The 17,799-nt window shown below is 40.5% G+C and overlaps 1 protein-coding gene across 5 annotated transcripts in view; it reads right to left on the minus strand.

Annotated features, from left to right (window-relative positions):
* The window catches only part of LOC139754272 (uncharacterized), a 450,851-nt gene extending 447,121 nt beyond the window's left edge, over window positions 1–3,730 (minus strand). For 2 of the 5 annotated variants that reach the window (XM_071671650.1, XM_071671645.1), the window contains exon 1: window positions 3,646–3,730. The gene's annotated coding sequence lies outside the window, so the exon portion shown is untranslated. The remainder of the gene's footprint in view (window positions 1–3,645) is intronic. The other 3 variants (XM_071671646.1, XM_071671649.1, XM_071671648.1) reach the window with 3 other exon arrangements.
* Between the last annotated feature and the right edge of the window lie 14,069 nt (window positions 3,731–17,799).

Here is a 17,799-nt window from a genome sequence, read left to right on the forward strand (position 1 = left end):
GCATTAGGCTAGACATTACTACTGCTACTATCCATCGGACTTACATTATCAGACAACACTCTTCTTGCCTGCAACCCTAACACAATCAACACTTTACATGTACGTCCGAATGTCGCAAAGATCCTATCTCGCAGGTTAAAAGTGCACACACACACACACACACACACACACACACACATATATATATATATATATATATATATATATATATATATATATATATATATATATATATATATATATGTATTTTTTTTTCATACTATTCACCATTTCCCGCGTCAGCAAGGTAGCGTTAAGAACAGAGGACTGAGTCCTTGAGGGAATATCCTCACTTGGCCCCCTCCTCCGTTCCTTCATTAGGAAAACTAAAAACGAGAGGGGAGGATTTCCAGCCCCCCGCTCCCTTCCCTTTTAGTCGCCTTCTACGACACGCAGGGAATACAAGGGAAGTATTCTTTCTCCCCTATCATATATATATATATATATATATATATATATATATATATATATATATATATATATATATATATATATATGTATATATATATATATATATATATATATATATATATATTTTTTTTTTTTTTTTTTTTTCAAACTATTCGCCATTTCCCGCGTTAGCGAGGTAGCGTTAAGAACAGAGGACTGGGCCATTGAGGGAATATCCTCACCTGGCCCCCTTCTCTGTTCCTTCTTTTGGAAAATTAAAAAAAAAAAAAAAAAAAATTGAGAGGGGAGGATTTCCAGCCCCCCGCTCCCTTCCCTTTTAGTCGCCTTCTACGACACGCAGGGAATACCTGGGAAGTATTCTTTCTCCCCTATCATATATATATATATATATATATATATATATATATATATATATATATATATATATATATATATATATATACATATATATATATATATATATATATATATATATATATATATATATATATATATATATATATATATATGAGATACTTTTCCACCATTTCCTACCTCAGCGAGGTACTGCCATGTGCAGTACGGCGAAACCACATCCCTCTATCCACAACCAAGCCCCACAGGCTCTCGGTTTCTCCGGTTGTTTCATATGCCCTGATTCAGTCCACTGACGGCACGTCGGCCCCTGTGTACCACATGATTGTAATTCACTTTATCTTGTGCATACCTTTCACCCAACTGCATGTTCAGCTGAAGTCCCAGTCACTCACTATAAAGTGAGTGGTTACAGGTGAAGTTTGGTGTGCGGCAGGGGTGTGTGCCTTCACCAGGGCTGTTTAAGTTGTTTATCGATACGGTGGTGAGGGAGGTAAATGCATGTATCTTGGGGAGAGGGGCTAGTCTTCAGTCTGTTAAGGATGATGGGGAATGCGAAATGAGACAGTCTTTTACTGATGACTCAGCACTGGTGGCAGGTTTGGGTGAGAAACTGCAGAAATTGGTGACTGAGTTTGGAAGAGTGTGTAAAAGGAGAAAGTCAAGAGTGAAGAAAAACACAGTTTAACGAGGTAGAGAGACAGGTTAGTTGGGATATAAGTTTGAATGGAGGAAGCTAGAGAAAGTGAAGTGTTTTAACTCCTGGAAGTGTGCATGACAGTGAATGGTACGTATGCTATGGAGGCGGAAGTGTCTTAAGTGAGGGGGCGAACGTTCTTATAAAAAAAAATAAAACCATTGAGAAATGTGAGGATAAAGAGGTAGTTATCTGGGAGGGCGAAAATTGGTGTGTTTGAAGGAATATTAGTTCCAACAATGTTATATCGATGCGAGGCGCAGACTATAGATAAGGATGTGTGAAGGAGGGGGTATGTATTGGAAATGATATATCTTGAGGTGGTTTACTCGAGTAGGAAATAAAAGGTTAAGAAAAGTGTGTGGTAATTGGAAGAGTGTGTGGTTGAAAAAAGCTGAAGAGGGAGTGTTGAAATGGTTTGGATATATAGAGAAAGAATGAGTGAGGAGAGATTGACAAAGAGGTTATATGAGTCAAAAGTGTAGGGAACAAGAGGGGGAAAACCAAATTGGAGATGGAAGGTTGAGTAAAAAAGATTTTGAGTGATCTGCGCCTGAACATGCAGGAGGGTGAGAGACGTGCACGGGATAGAGTGCACTGGAACGATGTAGTATACCAGGGTCGACTTGCTGTCAATGGACTGAACCAGGGCATGTGAAGCTGCAGGGGGAAATCATGGAAACGTCTATACGACATGGTTGTGGTAGGGGGCTGCAGTTTCGGTGCACTGCACACGACAGCAAGAGAGAGTGCTCTCATGCGGCCTTTCTTCGTCTGTTCTGACGCTATCTTACTAACGCAGGAAACAGCTATATGTATATATATATATATATATATATATATATATATATATATATATATATATATATATATATATATATACACACACACACACACACACACACACACACGTTGTTTGCTTCTTCATTTAACTTTTCTCGTCTCTTGTTGAGCGTGGTGATGTAAATTCCAGCCTCCATATTACCATTGTCAACAGACAGTCAAGGGTTGCAATACATGAATTTTGATCTTTCAATAATACTCTGCATTTCTTTTTTCGTGTAATAGTTGTTTGTTCCATGTATAATAAATGTCTCTGGTTTTTAAGACTATTTAGCTGTCGATAACAAATAAATGATAATAATAAACGGTTTATTTTGTGAATTTATGTGCAGTCCGTTTATGATACGGTCTGACGTAATGACCAGCTAACAGTCAATGAACTGAAAATTCTACAGCATGTATTCTTAACCCATAACTGAAATAAGACAACAAAGCGTTTCAATATCCGGCTTGTTAACCCTCTCCTGCAGTCAATATATGTCAACTCAAAAACTTTTCCTTTAAAGATTCCATGGGTACATTTTGCACTGTGACAACCTAAATCTTCTTTTCCGGCAAATGAAAAAGGTCTGTTTGTTGATAATACACAAAAGAGAAGAGATGTGGGTCTCGATTTGTTCAGCGTTTTTTGGTATTTCCAAAAACATTATCGCGATGACTTGAAATCATCACTGACAACAGTGAAGGGTGGACATATTGGCAGGAATAACTTTTAGAAGCTTACTTTTCATTAAATAGTGTCCACAGCAACAATGCGATTGCTAAGATAACGTGTGATTCATTCATACTAGTTGATAGTACGTTAAGCTGCTGGACGTAAATGACAATAGTTTTCTAGTTAATGAATCCAGATTGGAAGTAAGTAAACATTTCAGTCACTTGTGGCGAATGTAAGAAATGCTCAAACACTACAATAAAAAAAAGTGTTTCATTTGGTGTTTGCATGCCTAACGTGCGCTTGGACAAATTTTAACACACCGCTCCATTTCAATGCACCTAAAAAATTCTTGCAATTGATCATTTTTCTAAAGCAATTGATTTCTGAAAAAAAAAAATACTGCAAAACAATTAAAAGTATAGTTGTTTTTTTACTTAGAAATCACTTCATACATATATATATATATATATATATATATATATATATATATATATATATATATATATATATATATATATATAGGCTGAGTTTCAAAAATGAGCGTTGTACTCAAAAACAAAAATTGTCAAATGTAAATTTCTGTGTTCCATAGAAGTCGACTTGGTTCACACTCACATACACTATCACTAGAACTCCTCCTCACCCTTCAACCTCCTCCTTGAGGGAATTGGAGAGCCGAATGCTCGCGCGAACCCGGGCTCGGCGGGACTGCGGCACTGGAGTTAAGTGAGCTTGCTTGTATAACCAGACTGCCACCCCGCCTCCCGGCGTTGCACTAGGAATTTTCAAATTGCCTTCATTTTTTTTTCTTTAATAATCTAAAGAAACGTAAATAGAATTACGCAAGAGCTGTCTATGTACGGCTTCTGAAGCTCTGTTTCGCTGTCGTGTGTGCGTAATCCCTAGTGTACTGTGTAACAAGTATTGAATGAATTAAGTGAGTCAAGATGGTAAGACTGTGTCGCGTACGTAGGTGTGTGTGAGCGTGTGCTTGTATGTGCGCGTGAGCATATCGTTGTGCCTGACATGCTTGTGCACATATTATGTAGGGCAACTGAGACTTACGGTCACAGTTGGTACAAGAAAACATGAGCGCAGCGCACTTGGCTCGTAAATCATTCTTACAGAACAGAAAATGTTCAGGAATGATTGACCCTTGAGGATAATTTTATGGCGCCTGGTGTTGTCATCAGTCAACCGCTGGGGGGAATTCTTTATGCATTAACTTGAGTTATCAGCTCATCATGAAGGTTAAGAACATTGGCTTCCAAGTATTAACTTGTGTAAACTTCAGAGCTTTCGTAGGTCTATATAATTCACGGCTGTCAAAAATTGCTACGGCGTTGAAGTCTTGTTTTACTGGTACAACAATAAGATTTGGCATAGTGTAGGCTCTTTAACAGAAAGAATGCCTGTGTTGATTATGTAGATGTTCAATAATCCAAACCCGATGTTTCAAAAGCGTTTTCAAAAGCGTTAAACGTATTCACTTGTTTCGGCTAGGTTGCTCTCTCTGACCTCTTGATGTTATTTAAGGTTTTCCGTTCTTCCTTGCCTTCTAATTTGTTGCTTGGAACTAACAACAGCAACGCGATGCCAACGTGAGCCATCCTAATCCGAGCTTGTGATGACGACTGACTTACTGATGATGATCTTGTACATGGTGGTGCTGGCTGTTACCCCAGTGTACAGAATGCAGGATAATTGATAAAAACGTCATGATTATTGGTACATTTTATGATTGCATTTACTTCATGAATATTTTTTTTTTTTTTTTAGTATTTATACGTATCATGGGTAAATTACCATTTTGCTGCTGATAACTATCTATTCCATCATACTCTATTCTCTCTATTGACAAAGCAAACTAAGGTCGTCAGCGTAAGCTACATCCAACCGAAAAATCTTTAACACCTTCAGGTGTTGAATATAATTACACCGCTATTTAATCGAATAATTCATGTTTTCCTCTCATATTTTCTCTTTTCTGTCTGTTGATGTAACTTTCGAAGGAGATATATATCACTTACATCCTAAGACAGACATGCAGATTAATATAGCTATACTTTAGAAATGAAAAAGACTATTTCATAATAGTAACAAGATAAAGTAAGTGTTCTTTACATTTACTGAGTCTTTCACTACATTTACTCATACCTTAGACAATACTTCACTCGTATGATACAATTTCATATCTATTTCTTTTATCGATATGATCTATTTGTACTCTAATGTGAGATTCATGATGCTTTAGATAATAGACGCACATAACAACTGTTGTAGAATAATATTAATTGAAACTCGTGCAGAATTTCATGCATAGGCGTAGTAATTATAGATTTATCATCAAATAGATTTTGTAAGTAAAGTTGCCGGTGAAAAAGAATGAGACGTGTATGGGCGGTATTACTATAGGGAAAGAGAACAAATGATTGGGAATTGTATAAGGAGCTCAAAAGGAAGATACAGAAGTTGAAAAAGAGGCAAATGAGGGCTAGAGTAATCATCAGTAAACTTCAGGGAGAATATATGTTTTGGAATGAAGTTCATAGTATGAGAAAAACATGGTGAAAGGGTCAAATGGGGAAGAAGTGACAGGTAGTGGTGAGGTGAGACAGAGATGGAATGAGTATTCTGAAGGATTCTTGAGTATGTTTGATGATGGAATGGCAAATATAGGGTGAAAGGGTCGGGGAGATACGTGAATTGAGCAAGTCATGGAAAGGGCTTTGGTGAATAAAGAAGAGGTGTTAAAGCCTTGTGTAAGATGAAATGGTATTGCTGATAACTTTCTTAAGGAGGAGGACAACTGTATTGCTGATTGGTTGGTTAGGTTTTTCAGCGTGTGTGTATGGATCATGATGAGGTGCCATGGCGGAATGCATGTACAGTGCCACTGTATAAAGGCAAGGAGAACAAAGATGAGCGTTCATACCACAGAGGTATTTGTTTGTTGAGTAGAGCTAGTAAGTTGCATGGGAGGGTATTGAATGAGAGGGTGAAGACATATACAGAGCATCAGTTTAGGGAAGAGCAACATGGTTTCAAGAGTGGTAGAGGATGTGTGGATCAAGTGTTTGCTTTGAAAAATGTTGGTGAGAAACAGAGACAGAAAATGATTCTACGTGGCATTTATGGATCTGGAGAAGGCATATGATAGGGTTGATAGAGATTCCTTGTGGAAGGTCTTCAGAATATTGGTGTAGGAGGAAAACAATGAGAAGTTTTTATGAGTGTAAGGCGTGTGAGTTAGATAGGGCAGTGAATGATTCCAGTTATAGGTTGGTCTGCGGCAGGGATGTTTACCGTCACCATAGGTGTTTCATTTGTTTATGGTTGAGGTGGTTAGGCAGGTAAATGTATGGTCTTGGAAGGAGGGGCGAGTATGCAATCTGTAAGGGTTGTGGGGGGCCTTTAAAGTGAGTTAGTTGTCTGCTAACGACACAGCACTGGTGAGAGCGCGAAACTGCAGAAGTTTGTGTCTTAGTTTGGGATTCTGAAAGAGGAAGTTGAAAGTAAGAGTGAATAAAAGCAAGGTCATTAGGTTTAGCAGGGCAGAGGGACAGGTTAGCTGGGGTGTGAGCTTGAATGAAGCTAATAGAGTTATAGACAGATGAGAGGGCGAAGGTTATGTGAGCATTGACGGTGTAGAGAGTTAGTTCTTTGGGAGGGCGAGAATTGATATGTTTAAAGGTACAGTAGTCCTAACAATGTTGTATGGATGCGAGGCATGGGCTATAAATGAGGAAGTGCGGAGGAAGGTGGATGTGTTGGAAATTAAATGTTTCATGAGAATATGTGGTGTGAGGTGGTTTGATCACGTAATGAATGGGTTAAAAATGAGGTTTGGTAATATTAAGAGTGTGACTGAGCGAGGTGAAGAGTGTGGAGAAATGGTTTGGATATGTGGAAAAAAAATGAAAGGTGAGGTTTGCAAAGAGGATATATGTGTCTGAGATGGAGGGAACGAGGAGAAGCGGGAGACCAAACTGGAAATGGAAGAATGGAGTGAAAAAGACTGTGTGATCGGGGCTTGGACACGCGGGAGTCGATAGACAAGCACCGGGTAGAGTGAACTGAAGCGAAGTGGTATCCAGAGGTAGAAATGATCTCAATGGACTGAATAAGGGAGAAGCATCCGGGGGAAATCTTGGGGAGCTCTGTCTGTCTGTTTGACCTGGTTGTGGATAGGGAGCTGTGGTTACATGACAGATAGAGATTGAAAGTGAGAGAAGGTGGTCTTCACTTCGTCTGCTCTTGACGGTACCCTCCTAACGCGGGAATATGGAAACAGAAATAAGGTTATATATATATATATATATATATATATATATATATATATATATATATATATATATATATATATATATATATATATATATATATATTGGAGGTGGAAACATGGATTGAAAAAGATTTTGTGTGATCGGGGCCTGAACATGCAGGAGGGTGAAAGGAGGGCAAGGAATAGAGTGAGTTGGATCGATGTGGTATACCGGGGTTGACGTGCTGTCAGTGGATTGAATCAGGGCATGTGAAGCGTCTGGGGTAAACCATGGAAAGCTGTGTAGGTATGTATATTTGCGTGTGTGGACGTATGTATATACATGTGTATGGGGGTGGGTTGGGCCATTTCTTTCGTCTGTTTCCTTGCGCTACCTCGCAAACGCGGGAGACAGCGACAAAGTATATAAAAAAAAAAAAAAGAAATATATATATATATATATATATATATATATATATATATATATATATATATATATATTTTTTTTTTTTTTTTTTTCTTTTTTTTTTTTTTTTTTTGCTTTGTCGCTGTCTCTCGCGTTTGCGAGGTAGCGCAAGGAAACAGACGAAAGAAATGGCCCAACCCACCCCCATACACATGTATATACATACGTCCACACACGCAAATATACATACCTACACAGCTTTCCATGGTTTACCCCAGACGCTTCACATGCCCTGATTCAATCCACTGACAGCACGTCAACCCCGGTATACCACATCGATCCAACTCACTCTATTCCTTGCCCTCCTTTCACCCTCCTGCATGTTCAGGCCCCGATCACACAAAATCTTTTTCACTCCATCTTTCCACCTCCAATTTGGTCTCCCACTTCTCCTTGTTCCCTCCACCTCCGACACATATATCCTCTTAGTCAATCTTTCCTCACTCATTCTCTCCATGTGCCCAAACCATTTCAAAACACCCTCTTCTGCTCTCTCAACCACGCTCTTTTTATTTCCACACATCTCTCTTACCCTCATGTTACTTACTCGATCAAACCACCTCACACCACACATTGTCCTCAAACATCTCATTTCCAGCACATCCATCCTCCTGCGCACAACTCTATCCATAGCCCACGCCTCGCAACCATACAACAGTGTTGGAACCACTATTCCTTCAAACATACCCATTTTTGCTTTCCGAGATAATGTTCTCGACTTCCACACATTCTTCAAGGCTCCCAGAATTTTCGCCCCCTCCCCCACCCTATGATCCACTTCCGCTTCCATGGTTCCATCCGCTGCCAGATCCACTCCCAGATATCTAAAACACTTTACTTCCTCCAGTTTTTCTCCATATATATATATATATATATATATATATATATATATATATATATATATATATATATATATTATCTTTTTATTATACTTTTTCGCTGTCTCCCGCGTTAGCGAGGCAGCGCAAGGAAATAGACGAAAGAATGGACCAACCCACTCGCATACACATGTATATATATATATATATATATATATATATATATATATATATATATATATATATATATATATATATATATATCCACACTCGCACATATACATACCTATACGTTTTAACATACATATATACGTTGAAATACGTACTCATACATATACATATATACACACGGACATAATTCATACTTGCTGCCTTTATTCATTCCAGTCGCCACCCCGCCACACATGAAATAGCATCCCCCCCTCCCCCCGCGAGGTAGCGCTTGGAAAGGACAAAAGACCACATTTGTTCACACTCAGTCTCCAGCTGTCATGTGTTATGCACCGAAACCGCAGCTCTCTTTCCACATCCAGGCCCCACAAAACTTTCCATGGTTTACCCCAGACGCTTCACATGCCCTGGATCAATCTATTGACAGCACGTCGACCACGGTATACCACATCGTTCCAATTCACTCTAGTCCTTTCGCACCTTTCTCCCTCCAGTATGTTTAGGCCCCGATCGCTCAAAATCTTTTTCACTCCATCTTTCCACCTCCAATTTGGTCTCCCACTTCTCCTCGTTCCCTTCACCTCTGACACATATATCCTCTTTGTCAATCTTTCCTCACTCATTCTCTCCATGTGACCAAACCATTTCAATACACCCTCTTCTGCTCTTTCACCCACACTCTTTTTATTACCACACATCTCTCTTACCCTTTCATTACTTACTCGATCAAACCACCTCACACCTCATATTGTCCTTAAACATCTCATTTCCAGCACATCCACCTTCCTCCGCACAACCCTATCTATAGCCAATGCCTCACAACCTTAAACATTGTTAGAACCACTGTTCCTTCAAACATACCCATTTTTGCTCTCAGAGATAACGTTCTGGCCTTCCACACATTCTTCAACGCTCCCAGAACACCCCCCCCCCCCGCCCGTTACTCACTTTAGCTTCTATGGTTCCATCCGCTGCCAAATCCACTCCTAGATATCTAAAACACTTCACTTCCATCAGTTTTCTCCATTCAGAGTTACCTCCCAATTGACTTGTCCCTCAACCCTACTGAACCTAATAACCTTGCTCTTATTCACATTTACTCTCAGCTTTCTTCTTTCACACACTTTACCAAACTCAGTCACCAGCTTCTGCAGTTTCTCACCCGAATCAGCCACCAGCGTTGTATCATCAGCGAACACCTATTGACTCACTTAGCAAGCTCTCATCTACAACAGACAGCATACTTGCCCCTCTCTCCAAAACTCTTGCATTCACCTCCCTAACAACCCCATCCATAAACAAATTAAACAGCCATTGAGACATCCTTGCCGCAAACCGATATTCACCGGGAACCAATCACTTTCCTCAATTCCTACTCGTACACATGCCTTACGTCCTCGATAAAAACTTTTCACCGCTTCTAACAACTTACCTCTCACACCATATACTCTTAATACCTTCCACAGAGCATCTCTATCAACTATATCATATGCCTTCTCCAGATCCAAAAATGCTACATACAAGTCCATTTATTTTTCTAAGTATTTCCCACATACATTCTTCAAAGCAAACACCTGATCCACATATTCTCTACCACTTCAGAAACCACACTGCTCTTCCCCAGTTTAATGCTCTGTACGTGCCTTCACCCTCTCAATCAATACCCTCCCATATAATTTCCCAGGAATACTCAGCATACTTATAGCTCTTTAATTTGAACACTCACCTTTATCCCCTTTTCCTTTGTACAATGGCACTGCATGCATTCCGCCAATCCTCAGGTACTTTGCCATGAACCGTACATACATTGAATATCCTCACCATCCAGTCAACAACACAGTCACCCCATTTTTTAAGAAATTCCATTGCAATACCATCCAAACCTGCTGCCTTGCCGGCTTTCATCTTTCGCAAAGCTTTCACTACCTCTTCTCTATTTACAAAACTATTCTCCCTGACCCTCTCACTTCGCACACCACTTCGACCTAAACACCCTATATCTGCCACTCTATCATCAAACACATTCAACAAACCTTCAAAATACTCACTCCATATCCCTCTCACTTCACCACTACTTTTTATTACTTCCCCATTTGCCCCTTTCACCGATGTTCCCATTTGTTCTCCCTAAAATCTAATGATACTCTCTCACCCCAACTCTCATTTGCCCTCTTTTTCTCCTCTTGCACTATTCACTTGACGTCTTGCCTCTCTCTCTCTCTTATATGCATCTCCCAGTTATTTGTACTGTTGCCCTGCAAATTTCGTCCAAATGCCTCTCTCTTCTCTTTCACAAACATCTTACTTTTTCATCCCATCACTCACTACCCTTTCTAATCTGCCCACCTCCCACCTTCCTCATGCTACAAGCATCTTTTGTGCGAGGCATCACTGCTCCCCTAAATACATTCCATTCCTCCCCCACTTCCCTTACGACATTTGCTCTCACCTTTTTCCATTCTGCACCCAATCTCTTCTGGTACTTCCTCACATATGTCTCCTTTCCAAGCTCACTTACTCTCACCACTCTCTTCACCCCAACATTCATATATATATATATATATATATATATATATATATATATATATATATATATATATATATATATATATATATATATATTATTTATTTATTTATTTTGCTTTGTTGCTGTCTCCCGCGTTTGCGAGGTAGCGCAAAGAAACAGAAGAAAGAATGGCCCAACCCACCCACATACACATGTATATACATACACGTCCACATACGCAAATATACATACTTATACATCTCAATGTACACATATATATACACACAGTGACATATACATATATACACAAGTACATAATTCATACAGTCTGCCTTTATTTATTCCCATCGCCACCTCGCCACACATGGAATGACAACCCCCTCCCCCCCTCACGTGTGCGAGGTAGCGCTAGGAAAAGACCACAAAGGCCCCATTCATTCACACTCAGTCTCTAGCTGTCATCTATAATGCACCGAACCACACCTCCCTTTCCACATCCAGGCCCCACAGAACTTTCCATGGTTTACCCCAAACGCTTCACATGCCCTGGTTCAATCCATTGACAGCACGTCGACCCCGGTATACCACATCGTTCCAATTCACTCTATTCCTTGCACGCCTTTCACCCTCCTGCATGTTCAGGCCCCGATCACTCAAAACCTTTTTCACTCCATCTTTCCACCTCCAATTTGGTCTCCCACTTCTCCTCGTTCCCTCCACCTCCGACACATATATCCTCTTGGTCAATCTTTCCTCACTCATTCTCTCATTGTGACTAAACCATTTCAAAACACCCTCTTCTGCTCTCTCAACCACACTCTTTTTATTTCCACACATCTCTATTACCCTTACATAACTTACTCGATCAAACCACCTCTCACCACATATTGTCCTCAAACATCTCATTTCCAGCACATCCACCCTCCTGCGCACAACTCTATCCATAGCCCACGCCTCGCAACCATACAACATTGTTGGAACCACTATTCCTTCAAACATACCCATTTTTGCTTTTCGAGATAATGTTCTCGACTTCCAAACATTCTTCAAGGCTCCCAGAATTTTCGCCCCCTCCCCACCCTATGATTCACTTCCGCTTCCATGGTTCCATTCGCTGCCAGATCCACTCCCAGATATCTAAAACACTTTACTTCCTCCAGTATTTCTCCATTCAAACTTTCCTCCCAGTTGACTTGACCCTCAACCCTACTGTACTTAATAACCTTGCTCTTATTCACATTTACTCTTAACTTTCTTCTTTCACACACCTTACCAAACTCAGTCACCAGCTTCTGCAGTTTCTCACATGAATCAGCCACCAGCGCTGTATCATCAGCGAACAACAACTGACTCACTTCCCAAGCTCTCTCATCCACAACAGACTTCATACTTGCCCCTCTTTCCAAAACTCTTGCATTCACCTCCCTAACCACCCCATCCATAAACAAATTAAACAACCATGGAGACATCACACACCCCTGCCGCAAACCTATATTCACTGGGAACCAATCACTCTCCTCTCTTCCTACACGTACACATGCCTTACATTCTCGATAAAAACTTTTCACTGCTTCTAACAACTTGCCTCCTACACCAAATATTCTTAATACCTTCCACAGAGCACCTCTATCAACTCTATCATATGCCTTCTCCAGATCCATAAATGCTACATACAAATCCATTTGCTTTTCTAAGTATTTCTCACATAGATTCTTCAAAGCAAACACCTGATCCACACATCCTCTCCCACTTCTGAAACCACACTGCTCTTCCCCAATCTGATGCTCTGTACATGCCTTCACCCTCTCAATCAATACCCTCTCAATCAATCAATGTACAGAGCATCAGATTGGGGAAGAGCAGTGTGGTTTCGGAAGTGGTAGAGGATGTGTGGATCAGGTGTTTGCTTTGAAGAATCTATGTGAGAAATACTTAGAAAAGCAAATGGATTTGTATGTAGCATTTATGGATCTGGAGAAGGCATATGATAGAGTTGATAGAGATGCTCTGTGGAAGGTATTAAGAATATATGGTGTGGGAGGCAAGTTGTTAGAAGCAGTGAAAAGTTTTTATCGAGGATGTAAGGCATGTGTACGTGTAGGAAGAGAGGAAAGTGATTGGTTCTCAGTGAATGTAGGTTTGCGGCAGGGGTGTGTGATGTCTCCATGGTTGTTTAATTTGTTTATGGTTGGGATTGTTAGGGAGGTGAAGGCAAGAGTTTTGGAAAGAGGGGCAAGTATGAAGTCTGTTGTGGATGAGAGAGCTTGGGAAGTGAGTCAGTTGTTGTTCGCTGATGATACAGCGCTGGTGGCGGATTCATGTGAGAAGCTGCAGAAGCTGGTGACTGAGTTTGGTAAAGTTTGTGAAAGAAGAAAGTTAAGAGTAAATGTGAATAAGAGCAAGGTTATTAGGTACAGTAGGGTTGAGGGTCAAGTCAATTGGGAGGTAAGTTTGAATGGAGAAAAACTGGAGGAAGTAAAGTGTATTAGATATCTGGGAGTGGATCTGGCAGCGGATGGCACCATGGAAGCGGAAGTGGATCACAGGGTGAGGGAGGGGGCGAAAATCCTGGGAGCCTTGAAGAATGTTTGGAAGTCGAGAACATTATCTCGGAAAGCAAAAATGGGTATGTTTGAAGGAATAGTGGTTCCAACAATGTTGTATGGTTGCGAGGCGTGGGCTATGGATAGAGTTGTGCGCAGGAGGATGGATGTGCTGGAAATGAGATGTTTGAGGACAATGTGTGGTGTGAGGTGGTTTGATCGAGTAAGTAACGTAAGGGTAAGAGAGATGTGTGGAAATAGAAAGAGCGTGGTTGAGAGAGCAGAAGAGGGTGTTTTGAAATGGTTTGGGCACATGGGGAGAATGAGTGAGGAAAGATTGACCAAGAGTATAAATGTGTTGGAGGTAGAGGGAACGAGGAGAAGTGGGAGACCAAATTGGAGGTGGAAAGATGGAGTGAAAAAGATTTTGTGTGATCGGGGCCTGAACGTGCAGGAGGGTGAAAGGAGGGCAAGGAATAGAGTGAATTGGATCGATGTGGTATACCGGGGTTGACGTGCTGTCAGTGGATTGAATCAGGGCATGTGAAACATCTGGGGTAAACCATGGAAAGCTGTGTAGGTATGTATATTTGCGTGTGTGGACGTATGTATATACATGTGTATGGGGGTGGGTTGGGCCATTTCTTTCGTCTGTTTCCTTGCGCTACCTCGCAAACGCGGGAGACAGCGACAAAGCAAAAAAAAAAAAAAAAAAAGAAAAAAAAAATATACATATATATATATATATATATATATATATATATATATATATATATATATATATATATATATATATATATATATATATATATATTTATATGTGTATATTTATGTGTGTATGTGTATATGTATATATATATATGTATATTATCCCTGGGGATAGGGGTGAAAGAATACTTCCCACGTATTCCTCGCGTGTCGTAGAAAGCGACTAGAGGGGACGGGAGCGGGGGGCCAGAAATCCTCCCCTCCTGGTATTAACTTTCTAAAATGGGAAACAGAAGAAGGAGTCACGCGGGGAGGGCTCATCCTCCTCGAAGGCTCAGAGTGGGGTGCCTAAATGTTTGTGGATGTAACCAAGATGTGAAAAAAGGAGAGATAGGTAGTATGTTTGAGGAAAGGAACCTGGATGTTTTGGCTCTGAGTGAAACGAAGCTCAAGGGTAAAGGGGAAGAGTGGTTTGGGAATGTCTGGGGAGTAAAGTCAGGGGTTAGTGAGAGGACAAGAGCAAGGGAAGGAGTAGCAACACTCCTGAAACAGGAGTTGTGGGAGTATGTGATAGAGTGTAAGGAAGTAAATTCTCGATTAATATGGGTAAAACTGAAAGTTGATGGAGAGAGGTGGGTGATTATTGGTGCATATGCACCTGGGCATGAGAAGAAAGATCAAGAGAGGCAAGTGTTTTGGGAGCAGCTGAATGAGTGTGTTAGTGGTTTTGATGCACGAGACCGGGTTATAGTGATGGGTGATTTGAATGCAAAGGTGAGTAATGTGGCAGTTGAGGGAATAATTGGTATACATGGGGTGTTCAGTGTTGTAAATGGAAATGGTGAAGAGCTTGTAGATTTATGTGCTGAAAAAGGACTGATGATTGGGAATACCTGGTTTAAAAAGCGAGATATACATAAGTATACTTATGTAAGTAGGAGAGATGGCCAGAGAGCGTTATTGGATTACGTGTTAATTGACAGGCGTGCGAAAGAGAGACTTTTGGATGTTAATGTGCTGAGAGGTGCAACTGGAGGGATTTCTGATCATTATCTTGTGGAGGCTAAGGTGAAGATTTGTATGGGTTTTCAGAAAAGAAGAGTGAATGTTGGGGTGAAGAGGGTGGTGAGAGTAAGTGAGCTTGAGAAGGAGACCTGTGTGAGGAAGTACCAGGAGAGACTGAGTACAGAATGGAAAAAGGTGAGAACAATGGAAGCAAGGGGAGTGGGGGAGGAATGGGATATATTTAGGGAATCAGTGATGGATTGCGCAAAAGATGCTTGTGGCATGAGAAGAGTGGGAGGTGGGTTGATTAGAAAGGGTAGTGAGTGGTGGGATGAAGAAGTAAGAGTATTAGTGAAAGAGAAGAGAGAGGCATTTGGACGATTTTTGCAGGGAAAAAATGCAATTGAGTGGGAGATGTATAAAAGAAAGAGACAGGAGGTCAAGAGAAAGGTGCAAGAGGTGAAAAAAAGGGCAAATGAGAGTTGGGGTGAGAGAGTATCATTAAATTTTAGGGAGAATAAAAAGATGTTCTGGAAGGAGGTAAATAAAGTGCGTAAGACAAGGGAGCAAATGGGAACTTCAGTGAAGGGCGCAAATGGGGAGGTGATAACAAGTAGTGGTGATGTGAGAAGGAGATGGAGTGAGTATTTTGAAGGTTTGTTGAATGTGTTTGATGATAGAGTGGCAGATATAGGGTGTTTTGGTCGAGGTGGTGTGCAAAGTGAGAGGGTTAGGGAAAATGATTTGGTAAGCAGAGAAGAGGTAGTGAAAGCTTTGCGGAAGATGAAAGCCGGCAAGGCAGCAGGTTTGGATGGTATTGCAGTGGAATTTATTTAAAAAGGGGGTGACTGTATTGTTGACTGGTTGGTAAGGTTATTTAATGTATGTATGACTCATGGTGAGGTTCCTGAGGATTGGCGGAATGCGTGCATAGTGCCATTGTACAAAGGCAAAGGGGATAAGAGTGAGTGCTCAAATTACAGAGGTATAAGTTTGTTGAGTATTCCTGGTAAATTATATGGGAGGGTATTGATTGAGAGGGTGAAGGCATGTACAGAGCATCAGATTGGGGAAGAGCAGTGTGGTTTCAGAAGTGGTAGAGGATGTGTGGATCAAGTGTTTGCTTTGAAGAATGTATGTGAGAAATACTTAGAAAAGCAAATGGATTTGTATGTAGCATTTATGGATCTGGAGAAGGCATATGATAGAGTTGATATATATATATATATATATATATATATATATATATATATATATATATATATATATATATATATATATATATATATATATATATATATATATATATATATATATATATATATATATATATATGAATTTGCAGACCACGAAGGAAAATCAAAGGAGGAAAATCTGCTTAAGTGCTTTCGTGTATTTCAGACATCTTCAGAAGCAAACAGTAACAAATCACAGATGGAGGAAAATATTCAGAGACACCAGTATATGTTACCAGGACCACATCTTACCGTGTAAGATGTGATGCCAGGACACGACATATAGCTGATGAGGGGAGAAGGAAGGGGATGTATGTGGCGGAGTGTTGACAAGTATGAAACCTGCAGGAGTTTATACACTACGAGTGAAAACAAGACCTAACCTTCGGTGAACTTTTATCTTGTTTCCTGCCCCGGGAGTCCCTTCTATCTTTATGAGTTCCCTCCAACACTCATGATTCTGTCCAAGTCCACTGGTCTGGACTACAGGTCATCTATGGACAGAAAGACAGTTTGTTTATTCTTAGTCTTAATTATTCTGTCGGAGCTTCAGCATCCTTCAGAGAAGAGGGACCAAATTGCTTTGAATCATTTTCGGATTCATTGTCTTCACTTGTGCCAGTAGAAAGTGATGAAATTGAGATATTAATGTAAACTATGATAGAAAATTGGATTGTTTGATGAGGATAATAAGAATTATAAAAACCTCCTTTCACGCAAAGACATAGTGATGACTTGCTTACCTGAAATTTTATTGATAAATTTTTTCACATTAGGGCAGAGCCTGGAGGGATGATGACGAGTGGGTCCCTCAGACAGCAGCAGCACCTGACTGATGGAGACGTCGTTGCCACCATCGTGCTCTGGCTCACTAGGTGATGGGTCTTCCTCCTGTTCTGGTTCACGAGCAGACTGGTCTTCGTATTCTGCCTCACGAACTAACTGATCTTTGAATTCCACCTCATGAAGCAATTGTTCGTTGCGATCTGCCTCACGAAGCAACAGGTCCTCGTACTCTGCCTCACGAGGCAACTGTTCGTTGAGTTCTGCCTCACCAAGCAACCAGTCTTTGAATTCTGCA

Source organism: Panulirus ornatus, chromosome 16 (genome assembly GCF_036320965.1).
Source record: "Panulirus ornatus isolate Po-2019 chromosome 16, ASM3632096v1, whole genome shotgun sequence".
Lineage (NCBI taxonomy): Eukaryota > Metazoa > Arthropoda > Malacostraca > Decapoda > Palinuridae > Panulirus > Panulirus ornatus.